The following is a 20,596-nucleotide window of genomic DNA, read 5'->3' on the forward strand; positions in this document are numbered from 1 at the left end:
TGCATTGCTATTATAAGAGAGTGAAAAACTTAATTCAGTCAAAAGTAACTTGACAGAAAGAAGACAAAAAGAAACCAGGATAGATTTAGAAGCAAAGATTTTATGGTAGCATAACCTGCAGTTAACAACCAATTTACAAGTAAAGTGTTTTGGCGAGATTCATGGACTTCATTCTAGTCATGTTTTGTTCCTCAGGTTCACAAGTTGTACAGGTGAAAGTATAAAATGGCTGACAGTAAAATCTGAAATACAAAAAAATTACATTTAAAAGTATTTTGACAAAATAAAAACTACTTAAGTATGTAAGGTCTGGAAAAATCTTTCTCGTGAAGAGTTACAGCCTTTCTATCTATTGAATGTATTCAAGAGAATTTCAAGTGTAAATTTTATCATGGCTAATGAATACCTAAGTGAGAAAATTTTCTGCTAAAATAGGCTTCTCAGCCTAGAAAAAAAGAGACATTTTAAGAACCAGATCCTGGATTCCCAATTTAGATATATTTAGACAAGGCAGAAGGCCCTTGCTTTATAGAAGAAGAGTTAGGTAAGAATATAAGAAAAAACCTTTGTAGTGTTCTACCATGTTCCAAGCCTTATTTACTCTAAATTAATATCTATTGTCATCCTTTAAAATGTGCCATAATACAAGTTTCACCAGTACCACAGGAATCACTGAATTCTGCAGCCTGGGTTATACAGCATCTTACACTGGGTGATTTACATCATCCTTAAAAATCTGCAGTCCTTATACTGTATGAAAAGATCCCAAGCTGTAATGCAAGTAGTGAGTGCTGTTAGTTAGAACTACTTGTTAAAAATGTTGAAATTTCCCAAATTGCCTGCTAAACAGAATAATACTCTGCACCTGCTGCAAGCTTATGTCCTCTTGCTCCTGCTCCCGTTGCCTTTCTCCAGGCACATCTTTTAACAGGTGGCATTTCTTTTTCCACCTTCTTACCTACATGTTGGGTTGGCAATCTCTTCTCCTGGCCTGTGTCTTGTCCTGGTTCAGATTCTCCCTCTCTGCCTCCAGACCTGCTTGTTGTCATCTAGTGCCAGACCAGTAGAAAGGTGTTTGGCCCCAGAACTGCCTTCTTGCTTCTCAGGAGCTTACATAATTGCTCTTTCCATTACATTTGCAATGCCAATATTCTGCTAAGCTCTGCCTGAAGGCCTGTGTGTCATTTCTCAGACATTATATTTGGGTAAATTGGTGAAGATTATATATTTTTGTGGAAGTTTTACATTTAAAAATATCTGCAAAGATAATGACAGGTCCAGCTCAGGGAAAAACCATTAGCATCCCTTTTAAAAGACATTGAAGTTCTTGGCTAGCCGTTAGTAAATGGCTCTAGATCAATCAAAACAGGATTTTGGACAACAGTAATGCCATAAGCATCGTGCATTTGCATGTTGGCATCTGCTTTGGTGGTAGGAAGACTCTTCAGGTCATGAATTTGGGAAAATTGTTGCTATTACAGCTTCCAAACTTTGCAAAAGATGGTTTCAAAAAGTTTCTGACATTTGGTTTAAAAAAGAAATAAGGGAACCTTTTTTAAAAAAACAACAACAAACCAACAATATTGAATTGTCCTTTAAGAACTACAGGTCGTTTAAAAAATAACATCTCTATTGACCTGTGCAGAACACTTGTCCTAGGAGGATGGAAAAAATTTCACATCCAAAAAGTGAATCTTTCCATTGAATAAAACAATATAATTAAAAAAAAGAATAAAAAAATTATGGAATTCACCCAGTACTTGTTGGATCTGAACCTGAAAGGAGATAAAATGTAAATAGGTATTATTCTAATTAATAAATAACCTGCAATCTCTATGCTATAAAACCAATTCAACAATTTTTAAGGAATTATATCTTCACATTAGTGGTATCTTTAAATTTTCAGGTTACTTATTTCTGAATATGACATTTATCAGGACTTGCAGACAACCAAATGAAAACTTTCTGTCTACTGACAAATGAGGTAATTAAAAGCTTTTGGGAAAGGGTTTCATTAGCACAGAATACTTCAGATACAGTATGAAAACAAAGCAGATGAGAAATAGTCTTTTCTGGATCAAATATTAAAAAAAAGATATTAAAAGAGTTTTATGGTCTGCAATGAAGAGACTGTGATCCCGTTTATTGTCCATTTTCCTGTTCTTAATAAATTTACTTTTTTCACCCTTACGTAGCTTGTCAAGTTCCCTAGGAAAAAGAAAATATAAATTAATGCTATAGTAGTTTGACAAGGATGTTTGCTTTGTAAACAGAGAAACTATGTGGGTATGAAAAGAAAAATCATAAAAACAATCACCAGCATAGATATCTGAAATATTTTCATTGATGTCATTGGTCATTATTTCACGCTCACATATGCTGTCACTGTTTGCACACTCAGAGGGTGTGTTTACCCTACTTGCCAACCCTGAGGCGCAGCAGAGTGAATTATGTAACTGAACAGAAGTGGATGCTTTTTAAGGCATCTATGGGAGATCTTTCTTTTAGCTGTATAGCACCTCTGCTCAGCAGAAGATGAGTCTTACCTTCATGATTTAACCTAAACCATGTTTTTAAAGAAAAATAAAATTTAACAAGTAAGGATATGATGAAAGATGGTGTTTTCCAAAGGGAGGCTTTTCCTATTTCACACGTCACTGCTACATTACCAGTCAGATTTTTTAGAAACTGTACCCAAACCCACAAGTTTTAACACCTCTGTACTGACAGTCTCTTAGTTGCGGCGTTAGAGTTGTGAGTTGCGATTGTCCTTGCTTTTCTTTGGCAGATACTTCATGTCTGGGAGGTCAGCATTCCTGCTGACTGCTGTGGAGATTAAGACTAGATGCACAATGAAGAAAACTGGAGTTCCCACTTTGCTTATGCCATTGGGTGTTTTCCGTATCAAAAGCAGATTTTGAGGAAGATTGATACATTCTTGAGCCTATATGTTGTCAATTATAACATAACACAACACTACTGTCTCCTCAGATTATAAAATTTTGTTACTAGAAGGAAGCACCTTCCTTTCTCCCTTTGAAAAATGTGGCTTGGAATAATGAAGTTTCCTTTCCTTCAAGAACTGCCTCGTTAATACTCAGAGGAGACCCTTAAAAACTATCCTTAGTTTAGCCAGATCTTAGCAAATCTGCTTACGATAAGGCAGCAATCTCTTATTTTGCTGTAATGGGCATTGTGGACTCTAGAATCTGAGTGTTTATTTAACAGCATGGCAGATGCACCAAACACACAGCAAGTGTGTGTAGAAGGAGCACCCTCTCTTGGCAGTAACTCAAAGACACCCTCAAAAGTTTTCTTTCTCTCCTACCCACAACAGCTTATTATCTCATAGTGAGAAAACATTTGCATTTTCAACCAAAAGCCTGTTTGATCTTTCATTGTCCCTTAGATGTCTGCAGCTTGACAGGAGAATTCCTCTCTCTGAAGTTTTTCTGGACCATTGTGCCAGTTTGGCCAAATTTAGAAATATATCCTCCGAGAGAAGGCAGGTTACAAACCACCCCTCCCCCACCAGCTTCAGGAAAAAAGAAACTTTTTCCTCGAAGAAAAGTGAAAGAGATAAAAACTATTTATTTAACAAACACACGGGAAAAGGATAATAATGCTAAATAATAAAATCTCTCGCTGTGGAGAAAAAACCTGGGAAATGTTAGAGTCCTCCCTTTGGTCTCCCTCCTCCTCAGAGCTGGGACTTGGCCCAGGGCCAGGCCCTCTGTGCTCGGTGGAAAGTCCTCCTGATGTGTTCTGATATTGAAGCAGTCCAGCAGAAAAAGGGAAAAAATCTGAAATTCCAGAAAAAAACAGGAGTACAACTCTCCGTCTCTCTCCAGAAAAAAAGAAGAAGCTGAAAAACTGGCCAAAAGCTGGCTGGAAAAAAAAACTGCTTCCTCCTGCTCCCGCTGCTGCTGTTAGAAGCCAGAGGAGTCTGTATGTCTGTGTCCTCGAAACATGAAAACAAAACTGCAAAACTGCTTTGAAGAAGTTTTGCTCAGTTTTTCCTTCCCCCTCTCAGGCTCAGTTTGAAGGCATAGAAAGGCACAAAATTAATTTCTGGGCATGGGGCAGTGATAGGGGATACACATCATAAAGCCACCCCAAGACAACCATTCAGTCAGAAAACACTTCTACACTTTCTCCTGTTGTATTTGGTTTTCCTGGCCAAGTTTTGGTGGTTGTGGGGCTACAGGGATGGCTTCTCTGAGAAGCTGCCAGAAGCTTTTCGAATGTCTGACAGAGCCAGTGCCACCCGGCTCTGAGGTGGACCTGCCACTGGCCAAGGCCAAGCCAATCAGCAATGGTGGTAACATTAACACCTCTGGGACAACATATTTCAGAAGGGGGAAAATGTGGGGAAAAATCAGACATAAGAGTGGAGTGAGAACATGTGAGAGGAACAGCTCAGCAGACACCAAGGTCAGTGCAGAAGGAGGGGCAGGAGGTGCTCCAGGTGTCGGAGCTGAGATTCCCCTGCAGCCCATGGTGCAGCCCATGGTGCAGCCCATGGTGAGGCAGCTGTGCCTCTGCAGCCCATGGAGGACCAGGGGATGCAGAGATCCACCTGCAGCCCCGGGAGGACCCCACTCCAGAGCAGGTGGATGCCCAAATGAGGCTGTGACCCTGTGGGAAGCCTGTGCTGGAGCAGGCTCCTGGCAGGACCTGAAGTTCCACGGAGAGAGAGGAGCCCATGCTGGAGCAGGTTTGCTGACAGGATTTGTGACCCTATGGAGGACCCATGCTGGAGTAGTTTGTTCATGAAAGACTGAACCCCATGTAAGGGAATGCTCTGGAGCAGTTAATGAAGAACTTCATCCTGTGAGAAGGACACACTTTGAAGAAGTTCATGTAGGACTGTCTTCCATGGAAGGGACCCCCATTCTGGAGCAGGGAAAGAGTGTGAGGAGTCCTCCCTTAGGAGGAAGGAGTAGCAGAGACAATGTGTGATGAACTGTCTACAATCCCCATTTCCCCATCTGTCTATGTTGCCGGGGAACGAGGTAGAGAATGCAGAAGTGAAGTTGAACCCAGGAAGAAGGAGGGGTAGAAGGATTGTGATTTTAAGATCTGCGGTTTATTTTCTCTTCACCCAACTCTGACTTGATTGGTAATAAATTAATTTCCCCAAATACAGCCTGTTTCTCCTGTGACAGTAACTGGTGAGCGATCTCTCTCTGTCCTCATCTTGACCCACAAAACTTTTATTGTAATTTCTGTCTCTGTTCTTCAAGAGGGAAATGATGGAATGGCTTTGGTGGGCACCTGCCATCCACTCAGGGTAAACCCACCACATCTGTCTCTGTGTGTTAGATACAGAAATGTGGTTAATGGCTTAAACATTGCTATGAAGCACTCCCTGAATATGCCTCCTGACTGGAAGTTTGGACTGTGAGTTAAACCAGTTTTCTCAGGTCTAGAGAGAAGTAAATAAGGCTGAGGAAGAAGAATGTATCTACCAGGAAAGCCAAATCCAGCAGCTCTCCTGAAAATCATCTCTGGCTGTGTTTGGGGCATGGGAGGCCATAGCCCACAGGTTCATCTGCTGAGGCCAGGTTTGCACACACTCCCTTACAACCAAGACAGGAGGAGGAGAGTTTTGGATGTGTGGTGTAACCTCTGGTCAGAGGGAGTGAACACCCATGCTCCCTTACACAAACTGGCTCAGCTGTAAAACTCCCCACCCTGGGAAGGGCACATCCATGGGACAGTCAACTAAGAAACAGCTGAGAAAAATGTCATAAGCTATCAAAGACCTCCAAGGTGCCCCCTGACTTGATTCCTGAGGCCTTGCACGTGATGCAAAGTGATGCAACAGATCCAGAGTCTGCTGCAAGAGATGGTGTCAAACTTGTCCCCTACCAGGGAGGTACCTGGGCACTCTCACGTGGCCCAAATGTATATTAGTTCATTAAACTCTGTTCTGGGGGACCTGACCACCAAGAAGACCAGAGGAGGACCAATGGGAGGCCATTGGGATCCATGGGATGCTAATATTTTCTACTTAATCTGTCTCCCTGTTATGTTCTTTCTCTCTCCCCCCCCACTATTCCTATTTCTCTCTCTCCCTCTCCCCCTCACATTTAGTGTTAAATAAAATCCATCCTATTGACTTGCATATGGTCTCATTTGCACCTTAATTTGGGCAGAGGCATCTCTCTAACAATTTTAATAACCAGATTGTAACACAGTAATATGACTTATGCTAGTAGAGGAGTGCTAAGACCACAGTCTGTCTGTATTGCTTTAAGACAGTCTAAAAGGCACCAAGGTAAGCCATCTACAACAAGAGCCCTACTAGTAACAAGCCCATGTCTGATATTTTCCTTGGGTCTGCCTCTCCCTTTAATGTCTTTCAACTGTGTTAGGAATATAGACAGATTTTTAAAAAAACATTCCTTGTACTTTTCAGACAAAACAATTAATCTTTGGGACAGGTTTGGGGTTTTTCACAGGTTTTTTTCCACTCTATATTTTACATTATATTGTAGCAATATAAAGTAGTTTAAAACTTCATCTCTCAGTTTTGTGCTGAGAGACAACTCAGGATACAGGTCCTTCTTACTCTGTTCCAACCAGGCAATGAATTCTAAGAAACCAGATTTCTGATCTCTCTCAAGCATGTTGCAGGTTAAGAACTATGTATTTGTCTTCCAAATCCTTCGAACTTGTACCATTTTTGTTGTTATTGCCCTCTCAAATGATGAAGGATAGTATCATTCAATGCTGACAACAGCACTTTGCCAAAGCACTGTCCTGAACCATCAGAGAAAATTGTAAGTGAGAAAGATAATAGTCTGTCTTAGCTACTACTGTGAGATGCTAGGAGCATCATTCATTACATGACCTCCTGATCTTCAACTCAAAAAGAAGTTATTTGCTTATTTTCTTAGCATCCTTTTGAGTGGGAAACAATAGCAAATACTTCTGTAGCAAAGTACTACAGCTGAATTGCTTCTAAAATTATTCCAATTCCATGACTACTTCTACTTGATAATACCAAAGAAATACCTGTAAAAATTAATGTGTGTAGTGTTTTCCTTTCAATTGTTTTGTTAAAGTACAAGTTTAAGAATGTGAGTTCTGCAATTTCCAGACAATTGTAATCTTGGGGTTTTTTCAATATATCCCTGCTAAGGTGTTTTTTTTTTTTTTAATCAGGGACTGTTGTGAATTTAAACATAGAGTTAATTCAATTTGACAATAGCAGAATCTCTTCAGCCTTGTAAAACTGATAGCTTTCTGTTAGGGTGTATCTTAAGAAGTAAAAAGTTATTATATCAATTCCCTGTGCCTGAAGCAGCCTCTCTAAATGAAATCTCTCATTTGAGTAAATCTCAAACTATTTTGAAAAACTACTCAAACTGTTTGCTGTGGAGAAATACAAGGCTTTTAAAAACTGAGGTAATAACATTTACTTAATTTCTTTAGAGCTTATGTGAAAAAACTCCAACATGATTTATAAGAATCTCAAAGAGGCCATCTGAGGAAAGTGTCACCACCACCTGGTGCAGGAGAAAAAGGTAGCAGCCTCTCTCTGAGAATGAGGCAAGGATTTTTGTAGGAAAATCAGTCTAGAATGTAGCTTACCTTCTATTCAAGGTGCATATTTTGTTGATCCTTTTGCCAAGTTTGAGGTAACTTTCAGTGTCACACCAGTGACACTTAAGTCACTGCCCACTGGAGATGACTCCTATAAGGAGCAGGCTGACTGCTAAGGAGGCAGCCTGGCTGCTAACAGACCTCAGCTAGAGGCAGGTTCACCTGCATCTGGGTCTGCCTGCAGAAGAAGATCAGCTGAAGCCTGGGGCTGTTGCCTTATGCAAAGATCCCATTACTTACCCCAGTGATAGAAGCTAGATCCTAACCCAGCTTTCCTCTGGGATTTCCCCAGCTGAGCATGAAGGAGCCGGGATGAATATAAGGGAGGCAGAGACCAAGGTGCTGGGCATGAGGGGAAGTAACCACTCACACTACCAAAGCTGCCTTAGGCTAGCTGTCTGGGATTCCAAATCTATCAGGAAAACTTTGGAATCAAAAATTAATAATTAAGTCCGAATCTTCAGGCTTTGACTGGTGAAGAGAAGATGGTATTAAGTGAGGAGAATCTGACAGAGGGAATGCTCTTCCATTGATAAAATTAATAAGGCAGGAAGTGTCTCAAAACGAATTTAATTCCCTCTCCCCTCTGTCAGAACACTGATTAATACAAGAGATACAGAGTGATTAAGATCACTGCAGAAGAAAAGGATATTAAGTCAAAAGATAGCTGTGAAACAAAAGCATAAATGAGACATGAGCATACTTTCTATTAACATGTGCTATAGCACATGTTAATGTGCTGGTTTTTATTTGTTTCTTTATGATTTCTAACTCCAGAAGACATATTTCAGTAGCAACCACATGCAAGATACAGTCTGAGAGTAGTGTACTGGCACCTCTGGAGAAGAATCTACCTCCTGCTACACTGTCTATACGTTTATATATACACCAGTGAGAATTCTGATTTTGTTGACGGACATATGATAATAAAAAACAATGACATCAGAAAACTTTTACTATTCCTATTTTGTCCTTTTTTCTGTTGACTACAGGATTTGTTCCCCTACTATGAATGCAAAACCACTTTTGATGGGTTGGAATTGTCCAAAACTAATGGCTGAAGCTGGGCTTTAAATCCTGTTTAATGGTTCAGAATGAGCAAGAAAATGTTCTCAACATTTAAGGTTGACAGGGACATAGAAATTAATGTTAGTCATTTGTCTAATTAATATCTCTATTAATTCATTGTACACAACATACCCATGCTCATACATACAGGGATATCTGGATTTTGTTAAGAACATAACTCCATGAGCTCATTAGAAAAATAGGGTCTCACTAGTATCACTGGTCCCTTAACAAGGGGAAATCCCTTCTTATGTAAGAAACCAACATTCTGTGTGCCTTCAAAAACTATTATTCACACCCAACTTTTCAGATTCAAACATGAAAATTCACCCTTTCATTTTAAATTTTCCTTTGTGTACATCACCCTTAGGGGAAATTAATGGGAATATTTCTCTGCTGTCTTGCAATATAGTACCAACAGCACAAAGCCATAAATAGTATACTGTAGTAGTTTTACATCACCTTAAGTGCAAGTTGACTCCATAACCCAGATTATTGTCCCTTAACAGATTTGTGAATTCCAGACTGCATCAGTTCTACATAGTAAAAACCTGTTTGCTGTGTTACTGACATTGGTATGTACAGGATGATGTCTACTAAGACAGGAGGGTGCTAAGGGATTTCCGATCTCTTATAGTTCTGCAGAATGGCATAAATCATTCACAGGATTGAGAAAGAACATCTCACATTACAACAGAAATAGAATATCTCACATTACAAATTGAAAAATTGTACCTGTAGGATAATGCTCACGATTCACTGATTTAAACCATACAACTCCAGAAATTGTGTTTTTTGCAATAACATAGTCACATTTTATCCAGAAGCGTGGACAAGGCTGCTCTGCAGCAGTTAAGTATAGAGCACTGGTTATTGTAGCCTATTAGTATTTTCTGCAACTTCAATAAGCTTTAAAAGTACAATACTATTTTAAGGAAACTCAGAATGAGCTGTATCTACCCCACTACTAAGAAATTAAAGGTTGGCAGCAGCAATTCACCTCCCTGCCTCAAGGGATGAGATCAAAATAGCTCAAGCTGGAGTACAGTATCTCTGGAGTAGATAACAAGAAATTTTGCAGTATGAGAAAAACTCATGAAGGAAGATGAGGAAAGAGGGGTTAGAAGGAATCTAAGATCAATCTGAGACTGAGGATAGTGGAACTTGGGGAAGCAGTAGGGCTGGGGGAGCCACAGAAATGTCCAAGATGCAGCTAATGGGGAAACTGGGAACACAGATGGTGAGAAAAGATGGCACTGCCTTAAGTGTTGAGTTATTTCCTTTAACAGCAACACTACTTTCAATTTTATTCTTCCAGCCAGCCTCAAAGCAGAAATCCAGATGTCTCCCATTGGGCTTTGCATTGGCTATATCATTAAGACTGCTGTCCTTTGTCCTGATGTGCTCCTTGGTTGTCTGGGAACCTTCTCTCTGTTAACAGATCCTATTGCACCCATTCTCTTGCACCTCTGCACCTTCCTTTTCTGAGAATTCTCTTTTGTTTTAGTGCTGGGTTAAGCTTGGTTGGCTGTCAGATGCCCACCCAGCTGCTCCCTCACTCTTTTTCCTCAACAGAATAGGGGGAAAATACAAGATGTAAAAGCCTGTGAATCAAGATAAAGACAGGGGCATCACCTACCAATTACTGTCAAGGGAAACGCAGACTCAGCTGGGGGAAATTAGTGTAGCTTATTGCCAAAAAAAACAAAGTAGGATGGTGAGAAACAGAAAAACACCTTCACTCTACCCCTTCCTACTTCCTAGGCTCAACTTCACTCCTTTATTCTTGACTTTTCTACTTCCTACCTGCCTCATGACTGGCAGGGTGGCTGGGGAACGGGACCTCGTTGTCAGTCCATAACAGCCTCTGTTATTCATTCAGTATATAGAACTTCACAGATGTCAGTAAGACTCCTGTGTCACTCCTGTGACACAGGGGAGAGGACTAGGAAATTGGGTTTAAGTTGAAAAAAGAAAACAAAGAGGGGAAAAAAAAAAAAAGTATCATTCCCTGGGTAAATCTGACAGTTATTCCTATGATTTCTTTTCAGAAAGACTGAAAAGGGAATATTCTAAAAATATATTCCTGGAAAATGGATGAAGTTATGCTGTTCTTTTATGTATTTTCACAAATGTTCTTGAGAGTGTTACTTTTGTCCTGGCAGGTAAAATGAAAATTAATAAATGACAGTTTTCCTATATTTTCTTACAGTTTATAGTTCAGATGAATTATGTTTATTTAATATATTCTTCACACTTCAGTTTTATGTGCATTCACAGTAAAACAGATGTTCTCCTAAAAGTCTGAAACACTCCAGAAGAAATTGCCTTTTGCACTACAGAATAAATTATAATTGCCAAAAACTAGGGAATGAACTTTATGATTAACCAGCAGACAGCATGAGTACATGTCTGGTTAATTTATGATCTTGAATCCAGGAGAAATATTTCAAGAAATTTTTTCACTTTCCAAGGAAAAAGTTTTTGCAGCATGCAGTTTTATAGTTTAAATGCTGTTATATTTTGTTGCCCAATGATTGAGGAAACTGATATAGAGACATTTATATATTGGTAGATTAGACTTGCAGAAAGCCACAAAACGTAGTTTTCTTCCTGTAACTGGAGTGTGAGGAAAACTTGAAGCCTCCAAACAATAGAAATCTACTTATGGCATTTCTAGACTGATTAACCTCTGTTTGTTTGTTTTCTTCTTATTCTAGAAGATTCATAAAACATAATTTCACTACTTGTCTTAGAGTTTTCTATTTGTTTATGTGACAACCTAGCCAAATGTTCTATTGAGCTACTTTTTTATGAGTTCTATTTCACAAGAAACTCAATATCTTCTTTCCAGTAGCAAACAAAAATTGGGTTGGTATTACATTTACCACTGAAATAGCTACAGCTAATTAAGTTATAGTTAATGGATTTCATTAATCCTGTATAAATTCTTTAGCTTCTTAAGTGCACTACACTAAATAGTTGCACTTTAAAATATTTAGTTGACAAATTTCAGTAAAATTAAGCATTTACACTTCAGCCTAGTTTATATAAACTGTAGATTATGGTTCAAACCTAAGCTATGAGTATATAGAATATATATTGCTCAAGAATAAATAATAATAATTAAAAAAATGGAAAACAGTGACATTATTTGTATGTTTCATAAAATAAGCCATGCACTTATTGGTCTCTATTTCTGTTAGTCTGGAATTTCCTCTTACATTACTTTTCTCATTCTTTCATAAATTCCTCTCAAATATGGAGATACATACTATACATTTAAATAAACTTAACCTGATAAACCATTTGCTGAGAAAGACAGGTAGATGTTTTCTTCAAGCAATCAAGATGGGGAGGGATTTAAATGTTTCATGTAATGTAGAAAGTTCAGCATTTAAAACCACATCCATGCAAATAACTTACATTAATTCCTCCTTGTTACAGAACCATTCATGGAAGAAAGAGCAAAGCATGAACTTTATTTTTTGGAAGAATTCATCCCACATTAAATTTGGTCTATGCAATCCATATATCTTTACAGTCTATACAGCAGTGCCTTTTTTACTGAAAAATTATCTGTCATACTCCATAATGAGGTGCACTTTCACAAGTATACTGTATAGATTTTTGTAACAGCACCTCATTGGTTTTGTAATCCTTTTTCCTTAAGAGCAGTCATCCTTGTATGAAATGTTCAATACTTTGGAAAACAGAAAGGTTATATGGCATTCAAGTTTCTTTTGTGGTCCTTCAGACTAAAGAGCCTGGAAAGTTTCTACATCTTACTGCTTATGTTTTACTCTCTACAGATGTTTTCCTATTATACATTGACAGGTACAATAAAAACACCTCTGCTGTGGATCTTATAACTAAAAATAAAGCAGTGATCTAATACCACTTTTTATAGGGTGGGTTTTTTTTTCCCCAGGTTGAATATCCTTAGTTTCAGCTTCCACATTAGAAGAGGTAAGCCACTCAGATCATCTTGGTCAACAGCAAACAAAAACTTTGCTTAGATTTGGAGAAGTTTGGGGGAGTTCTGTTATACCAACTCTACAGACAGGAGAGAAGATTATTTTGTATTAACAATAAGCCCTGACATCAGCCTAATTCCCACTTTTGATGCTAAACACAAAAACATGTTTAAAGCCATGTTTTTCTGCCTCTGCTTTATTTGGCAGGTTTTTCATCCACATAAGCACCGATGTTTTGACATTGCTGAAGTTCTGCTTCCATTTGCATTAGAAATTCCTTCTATTCTGACATCACTCACAGAGCTAGGCATATCCCACATTAAGCACTTTTTGTCCATGCTCACCATTGAACATGATCCACAGGATCTTAGAGCATTGTCCTGATCCCGTCCTATCCATGAATTGATGTAGAGACAACAGACTCCAAGGCTCACAGCTTTTTGTCAAACTTGACCAAGTTCCAACAGTTTAAGTTTCACTTCCATGTAAATTTCACCTTAAATTCACTCAAATTCACATGCAAACTGACTCCTGCAGCATTTTGACAAGCTAAGCATACAAATCCAATCAGGAAAGTAAACCCTAGCAAAATATATTTAATACATTTTATTACAGTTATTTGTTATAGGGATGAAAGTTATATGTGAATTTAAATGACTGTTTGCATTTCTAAAGGTACTATTTTCTGTTAATCTCATGACCTCCCTCCATTGTAGAACTGCAGTAACCTCTTAGGGATAAGCAGAAAGAAGCCATACCTTCATCATGTCATTTTGGAAGACAGGAAAAGTTATAAAAGTTAATAAAAATTATTACAATTCCATCAATCCAGAAGACATAGTGAATATTTTCTTAGTTGTGACTCTCTTTTCCTGGGCAATGTGATGCTCTGAAGAGATGTTCTGCTCATTGCCTGACTCTGCTGTTGCTGCCAGCTAAACCACAGCCTTCTGAATTCCCTCTATTTCCATGCTCCACATGGAAGACACTTAAGGTATTGCGAACGTATCATACGTTCAGAGCCTGGTGATTTCACACATGCACACATTTCCAGAGTCCTAACCACAAAGTGAGGCAATCTTGAGACCAAAGCCAACTGAGAATATATGTCCCTATATAATTTTCTTATTAACATTTTGCAGAAGATATTAAGACCACATGGGAGTGAGTTAAAACATAACAGAAAATTAACATCAGCTGAACAAAATCTGACATTTTGGGTAATTTTTCTTCTTTCTAGCTTTAGATTGGTGTAGTACATCCATGCAAACTCAATGTTCTTCAAGGCTGTCCTAGTTTAGCAACTGTGTAATCTGGCATAAAAATTATGTGATGATGATCCTGTCTTCCTAAAGTCAGATGAGGAATAGCAGCATTTTTTTCTCAAAAGACTTTGAGATCCTTCAGAAACTGCTGAGGAGGAAACTCTGGGAAGAGAACGTCTTCAGATGAGATGAGAAGCTGGAATTTAAAACTTTTTATTAGCCTATTAGCCTTGGATGCATGGTTCCTCCTCAGGTCTAGCAATGAGTACTACTCTAGGTTGGATGTTTTTTCCTTTTTTTAATTTAAAAGCTTAGTTGTTGAGCCTTTTCTGTAATCTGTCAGATATAGTTTGCATTTCATTATACATGTTTCAAGCTCTGGGATATTCTGAGTGTCGTAAAGGAAGAAGTGGAAACTTCCTCATTCCGTTCAATGGAATATGTTTCACTTTGTCTTAATGAGTTAAAGAATAGCAGTGCTGGAAAAGCAATACAGGTACCATGATATAAATTAACAAATTTATACAGGAAGAAACATCAAATAAATGTGGACTAAATACTACAATAATCTTTACCACAGGAACCGAAGCCTATGTCTCTTCTACTCTATCAAAACATCTTAAATGTCAAATTACAGCAATAGTACACTTGGTCTAGTCTTGAGACTTCTGCAAAACATTCTAGTTGTTATTTTCTTACGAAAGTGGGGCAAGTGTTCCCCAACTGAAATTTGAATATTAGCTTCCTTTGTGTACCAAGGCATGTGTTTGTCCCGCAGGACTAGATGAGGCAAGTCTGATTCATCTGGCCAGGCGAATTACTCCTGAAGGTTCAAGATTCATGGGAAATCATTTACACTTCTGATCCTTATGGTGCTAAAAAAATCATCTGTATTACATAAATTAAGCATAGAATGATGCAGCTTTTTCACTACAGCCTAGCAAAGACCTTAAAAGAAATGATTCCTTAGTTCATCTTAATGGGTAAACAAATTTGAAATCCTAATTAAAATGTCTGCCCCCTCATTTCCAGCTCTTCAAATAATGATTAAAGAGCATAAAAATAAAAGCAGAGATCACATTATGATAATGTGATTTTATCATGAGTGCATTTTGGCATCATATATAGCTGGCCTTGGGTTATGAGTGGTTTGAGAGAGCACAATCACTTATTTTTCAGGCTTCCTAAGGGATAAATTTTACCTCGAGAACTGTCTGATTTCTACTCCTAGTTGTCTGAATTTGAATGAAAAAGAAGAAAAAATATCATTGGAAGTAGCACTCTTATAGAGTGCTTTAATTTACAGGCAATTTGTGTAATAATTTTCACTGTCTATAAGAACCCATACTATATTTAGACTATGAGCAGTTTGCATTTCACATACAGCTAATGAACTCTCCTTCCAAGATATAACTTGTTTGTTATATTAAGTGTATAAAAATAAACATTTTGATATACAGAAAAACTTCTGAAAGATTTATCTGTGCTATGATATTTTTATAATGGCTTCATCTGTGGATAATGTATATGCACATATGTTTAAACTACGTATTTTCACTATGCATATTCTATTTCTGAAGCAGTAAAGTATTTTATAGAAATGTGTATTACAAGCAACAGAATTCAGTCATCTACCCAGTTATCTATAGTGATGCAAGTTCAAGTATATTTAGCATAGACCTTACACATCTGTTCATGTCTTCCTATTATGCAACTAGTTTAAGCAAATTGAAAGTGGATTACATTTTTCAAAAACTACTAAGTAGACTTAACCACACACATAAGAAACAGTCAATTTTTGTGATCATCTGGAGTTTTATAATTGACATAAACTATTTTTTTTAAAGCAAATGTATTTACAAAATAATTTGGTAATTTCCTCTGTTGTCATCTTAAAAACTTAGCTAAGACTTCAAACTGAGATATTACTTACATTAGTCACAGTAACTTCTTATTCACTTGTTACAGCACTGTGAAGAGCAGGAAGTTAACCCTACAAGTGCTGGGTACAGGGACAGGCTTTTCTGACCCATTCTTATAAACCCTCAGCAAGTTTGCCAACTGTACCAGCCTGCGTGGTGGGGTCAACAGGCTGGAGGGAAGGGAGGACATCCAGAGGGGCCTTGACAGGTTTGAGATGTGGGTCTGTGCAAGTTCAACAATGCCCAGTGCAAAGTCTTGTGCCTGGGCTGGGGCAATCCCAAGCACAGGTAAAGGCTGGAGGTAGAATGAATCAAGACGAGCCCCCGTATTTGCCGTTGATGTGACCCAGTCCACTGCGGGGCTGGGGCAGCGAGATGCCAATCAACCCCAGCCCCTCCCCTGGATGGAGTTTCCCGAAGAGGCAGACTCAGAGGGTGGGTTGAGGGGCGGCTCAGAAGCCTAAGCCGCACCCCCTGGGCAGTGCCCGGGTCCAAGCCACCTCCCCCGGTTCGGGAAAATTCTCGGTTACTCGGTTGTTCACTGGTTCTTTGTTATAGCTCCCGCCTCTCGGTTTACCCCAGTGGTTCTTGTTAAATTGTATCCTCCCCCTGGCTTGTAACTCATTGGTTGTTTTCCCCTTTCACCGGGGTTTTCAAACCCCCTATAAAACTGGGGGAAAAGCCTCTCGGCGGGATCCCAGGTTAAGATGGTTGCCATGTTCGGATTGTGGAACTTCTAACAGTAAACCTGTCAGGAGCCAGACCCGAACAGCCTCTCTCTTCCTTTGTCTCCGAGCCAACATGAACCGATCCCATCGGCTCCTGCCGTGTTCCCTCTGCCGAGAAGCCAGCTAGCCAGCCCAGCCAGCAGCACCCATCCTGATGTCACTTCTGCGACGCACAGAAGTAACACAGCTAGACTCTCTCTGATCGAGGGCATGCCAGAGCTCGTGCCACGAGCACCAGAACTGCGTCACTTGGGGGTGTTTGTGGACAAAAAGCTCAACATGACTCAGCAATGTGCTCTTGCAGCCCAGAAAGTCAACCATGCCTGGGCTGCATCACAAAAAGTGTGTCCAGCAGGTTGAGGAAGGTGATTCTGCCCCTCTAGTCTGCTCTTGTGAGACCCCACTGAAGTATTTTTCTGTTCCAGATTTTTTACAATGATCACTTATCTCAAAAGAATTTTTTTTTTCTTCTGAAAGTCTGAAGTCATTTTGAAATAAAACTGAGGTATTTGAAATTGAAGAAGTTCTACTTGGTTATAGAAAAACTAATTTTGTGATGAAATTCTTTTAAATTACTTTATTCTAGTCAGTCTTTCAATTTTAATTTATTCCTTAGATTTTCATATACTGATTCCATGTATCTATATTATCTATATTGTGCTTAAAAGGGACACCGACTTCATGAAATAAATTATGATCACTTAGTATAAGCTATGTTCACCTAAATTACAGCTCATTTTCCTTCATAATTTGTTCAACTTCTTATCAACACCTATAGCTAAAGGCAGTCTGGATGACCCCTCAGTGGCTTCTCCGTGTCATGAGAAAATCTCATGAGATCAGAGCAAAGCATATTCACAGCTGTAGTACACAATCTTTTGGGGTCAGGACAGGATACAAACCTCTTCTGGGTGTCCTCAGCATTTGTGGTGACCAAGATGTGTGGCAGAGTGTTGCTTAGGAGAATTGACACAGAAGAAAAAACAGCAATAATTTATTGTTTCAGGAAAGCTGCTTCTACTATAAATACATCTAAGAATTCTTGCTTACCCCTCTGACTCAGACACTGATATTTAATTAGCTACTATAAAGCAGAAACATCAACCTCTGCAATTTTAGAAGAGAAATTAGTTGTTAGGCAGACCATCCTTTTGTTTGTTCAAAATTCAGCCCCTCTGCCTATCATTTTCTCTCTGCAATAATTCAGAGAAAGCTGAGAAGCTAAATTACAAGGATTTTTCTAAATGACAAAGCATTGTAATGCAAGTTGAATTATCACTAACACAACTTCTGGCAATGTTTAATAATTTAAAAAAATGTTTTCATCACAAGTGCTTTGAACACTGATGCAATGGCCTGGAAATATAAAGACCAGTTCTACGTGACAGTTTTCAGGAAATTGGTAGATGAAAAATATTGCTTATATTAATCTTAAATAGCTTATAGACTATCAACATCTAGGAAAGATCCTTACACTCTTCAGCATAAATTGAAGTTATGTATAATGTCTGGATGGCAGGAAAACAGATGATCTGTGATAACAGTTCAATCAAAATTGCATAAAGTCTAATGGTGCTCTTAAAATACAGTATGGTTCTCCTAATGGCAGTTCCACCCCTGGAGTGAATTTTGGACAGATTAGCTTTCTGATGGGAAACAACTGAATTCTTGAAATGAAATGTCAGAATCTAAATTTTTAGTTAGTAAACAATCCATAATCAGCTACAAGGCTACAGAACACCTGTATTCACAGCCCATCAGCTCACTCCAGCTATCACTTACTGTGTCAGATATTTAGGTGGCAAAGTACTTACTCTCTTTTCAACTGAGACTGTCAGAGGCTTTGAGGTTTCTTAATCCTTAGAAATCTCCTTCTGCTTATATGAGATAAAATAATGATCCCTCAAGACTATCAACTTTGTCTCTGTCCATCTTTGTAAGAAGATGGATAGTCATTTCATGCATTTCCTTATGAAAAATTCTTGGCACAATTTCTACAAGGTCCATTTTAACTGTCTTAGCCATAGAACTGTGGGGATCTGTTAATCCATTGTTTTTCCTATTTCACATGTTCCCCCTTTTCCCTGCCCTGGCCTTGGCCACGCCCTTGGTTTCTCCCTTTTTGCTCCTGTACCCCAACCCCGCCCAGGGACTGCCCCATGGCCCCTGACAAAAGCACCCCGCACCCAGACCACATGGTCTCTCTACCTCTGAACGTCGCAGGGACAAGATGTGATTAAAGCCATGTCAAACCCTCATGGGAGACCCTCCTCTACCTTCTTTACCACCACTGCATTGTAACGCTGCTGGCTGCCAGAGCCAGATCGAGGGGCTGCCCAAAATGGATTCTGGGATGCGACTGATCACACAGCCCTAGGAAACCCTCGCTGAGCACTCAGGGAGCAGCAGCCTGCTAGGCAGAGTCCAGCGGTTATAGCATAGAACAAAGATTTTTGTTCTGGCAAATGAATTTATTTCAGAGAATAAAAGTAACAACAAGATTAATCTTTTTTAGCTAACACATTGAACAGGAATATAAAGCTGTCCCTCCACCTTTGGTGATCTGACACTAATGTTTGGCACTGACAGCAGGATTTTTACTTTAGGATCAGCTGATTAGACAATTTAATTCTGAAATTTAGACGATTTCATGGCAGAATAAAGGCAGGACTGGAGCAGGTTTGAATGTTTTCAATTCACTTCACCCATTAACACAAGCTTGTGTCATCTCACTATCACTGCTTAGTATATATTTTGTCTCCCTTCTCTAAGTTGATTCCTGCATGCTTCAGGTGTTCAGATGAGATTCAGAGCTTAATGGAGAGCTATTAAATGCCACTGTTGTGAACAACAAGACTCTCTGATCTGACTGCTGACAACTATGCCATGAGTGCTCATTCCCACAATCTATGCAAATAATAGTGAATTGAATTTCCTCTGCATGCTCACGTTTTGGAATGATTAATGATCTTAGAAACAGCACTTTTCCTGGTAAGCCATCAGCCATTAGTTATAACAAAAGAAAGCACAGGTTTCCAGCTGTAGAGAAATTATGCCCCCAGAATACATCAGTAGTGGGGACAAAATTTTCAGGAAACCACAGATGCCCAGGGAAGCCTTCAGAAAATAAAAAAGATATAATTTTGACAAGGACAGTGGGATTTTGGAGACAAAATCTGAAAGGCATCTGTCAGGGAGCAACAAGAGCAGAAGTTATGAGTATTTAGCTCTGTTATGACCACAACCTTGATGACTCAAACTCTTCAGAGTGTAACATTACATAAAATATTGTGTGGGTGAGACCTCCATGTAAGTAATGATAATAAGTATAGCAAGGATGACAAATTAGTTAAGAGAACAGATAGCAGCCTTAAAAATTCAAGTATGTTTTAAGATGTATGCATATTGCATATATCATGGCAATCACTGACCACCATGGTTAATGGTCCCACTCACATGGTTCAGCCATAAATGAAACAGCCATGTATTTTCCTAAGTGAAAGGTAAAGAAAAAAGCCTAAAAACATCCAGGGATGTTATTCTTATAAGGCAGTAATTATTTTTAGGAGGCACGCAATTATGTTTCTAAAATCAATAAAATGAAATTTGTATAACAAAAATAAAGGCTATACCTTAGATTAAAATATTTTCACTGTGATATCTACCAGACTGTGGACCCATGTATTAATTCTGGTCCTACTTCAAGGAAGAAGAGAGAATTCCCATCTCTTTGGCTGCTTCTTGTGGCTGATAAAATAAGATGGAAAAAGGCTTTAGAGAAAATGCACTTGAGTTTTCAGCTCATTTTCCTTGTTATAATCTCTTTCTACACCCTTTTTCTGCTGTTAAGAGTGACTTATTGAAGGAAAAAAATAGTTTTACTATGTAAAAATGCTTCCTAGGAAAAGAGGTAAAGGCAGATAAATGCAACTTGAAAGACATTTGGCAAATGCATTTCTGTTTCTAATATTAGCCTGACATTAAAAGGATAATGGAATATGTCCAAAGTGTCACTGTACCTC

This window comes from Corvus kubaryi, unplaced genomic scaffold (assembly GCF_017639235.1).
Source record: "Corvus kubaryi isolate FWS band 111438036 unplaced genomic scaffold, C.kubaryi_AGA036_p1.0 split3-73, whole genome shotgun sequence".
Taxonomy (NCBI): domain Eukaryota; kingdom Metazoa; phylum Chordata; class Aves; order Passeriformes; family Corvidae; genus Corvus; species Corvus kubaryi.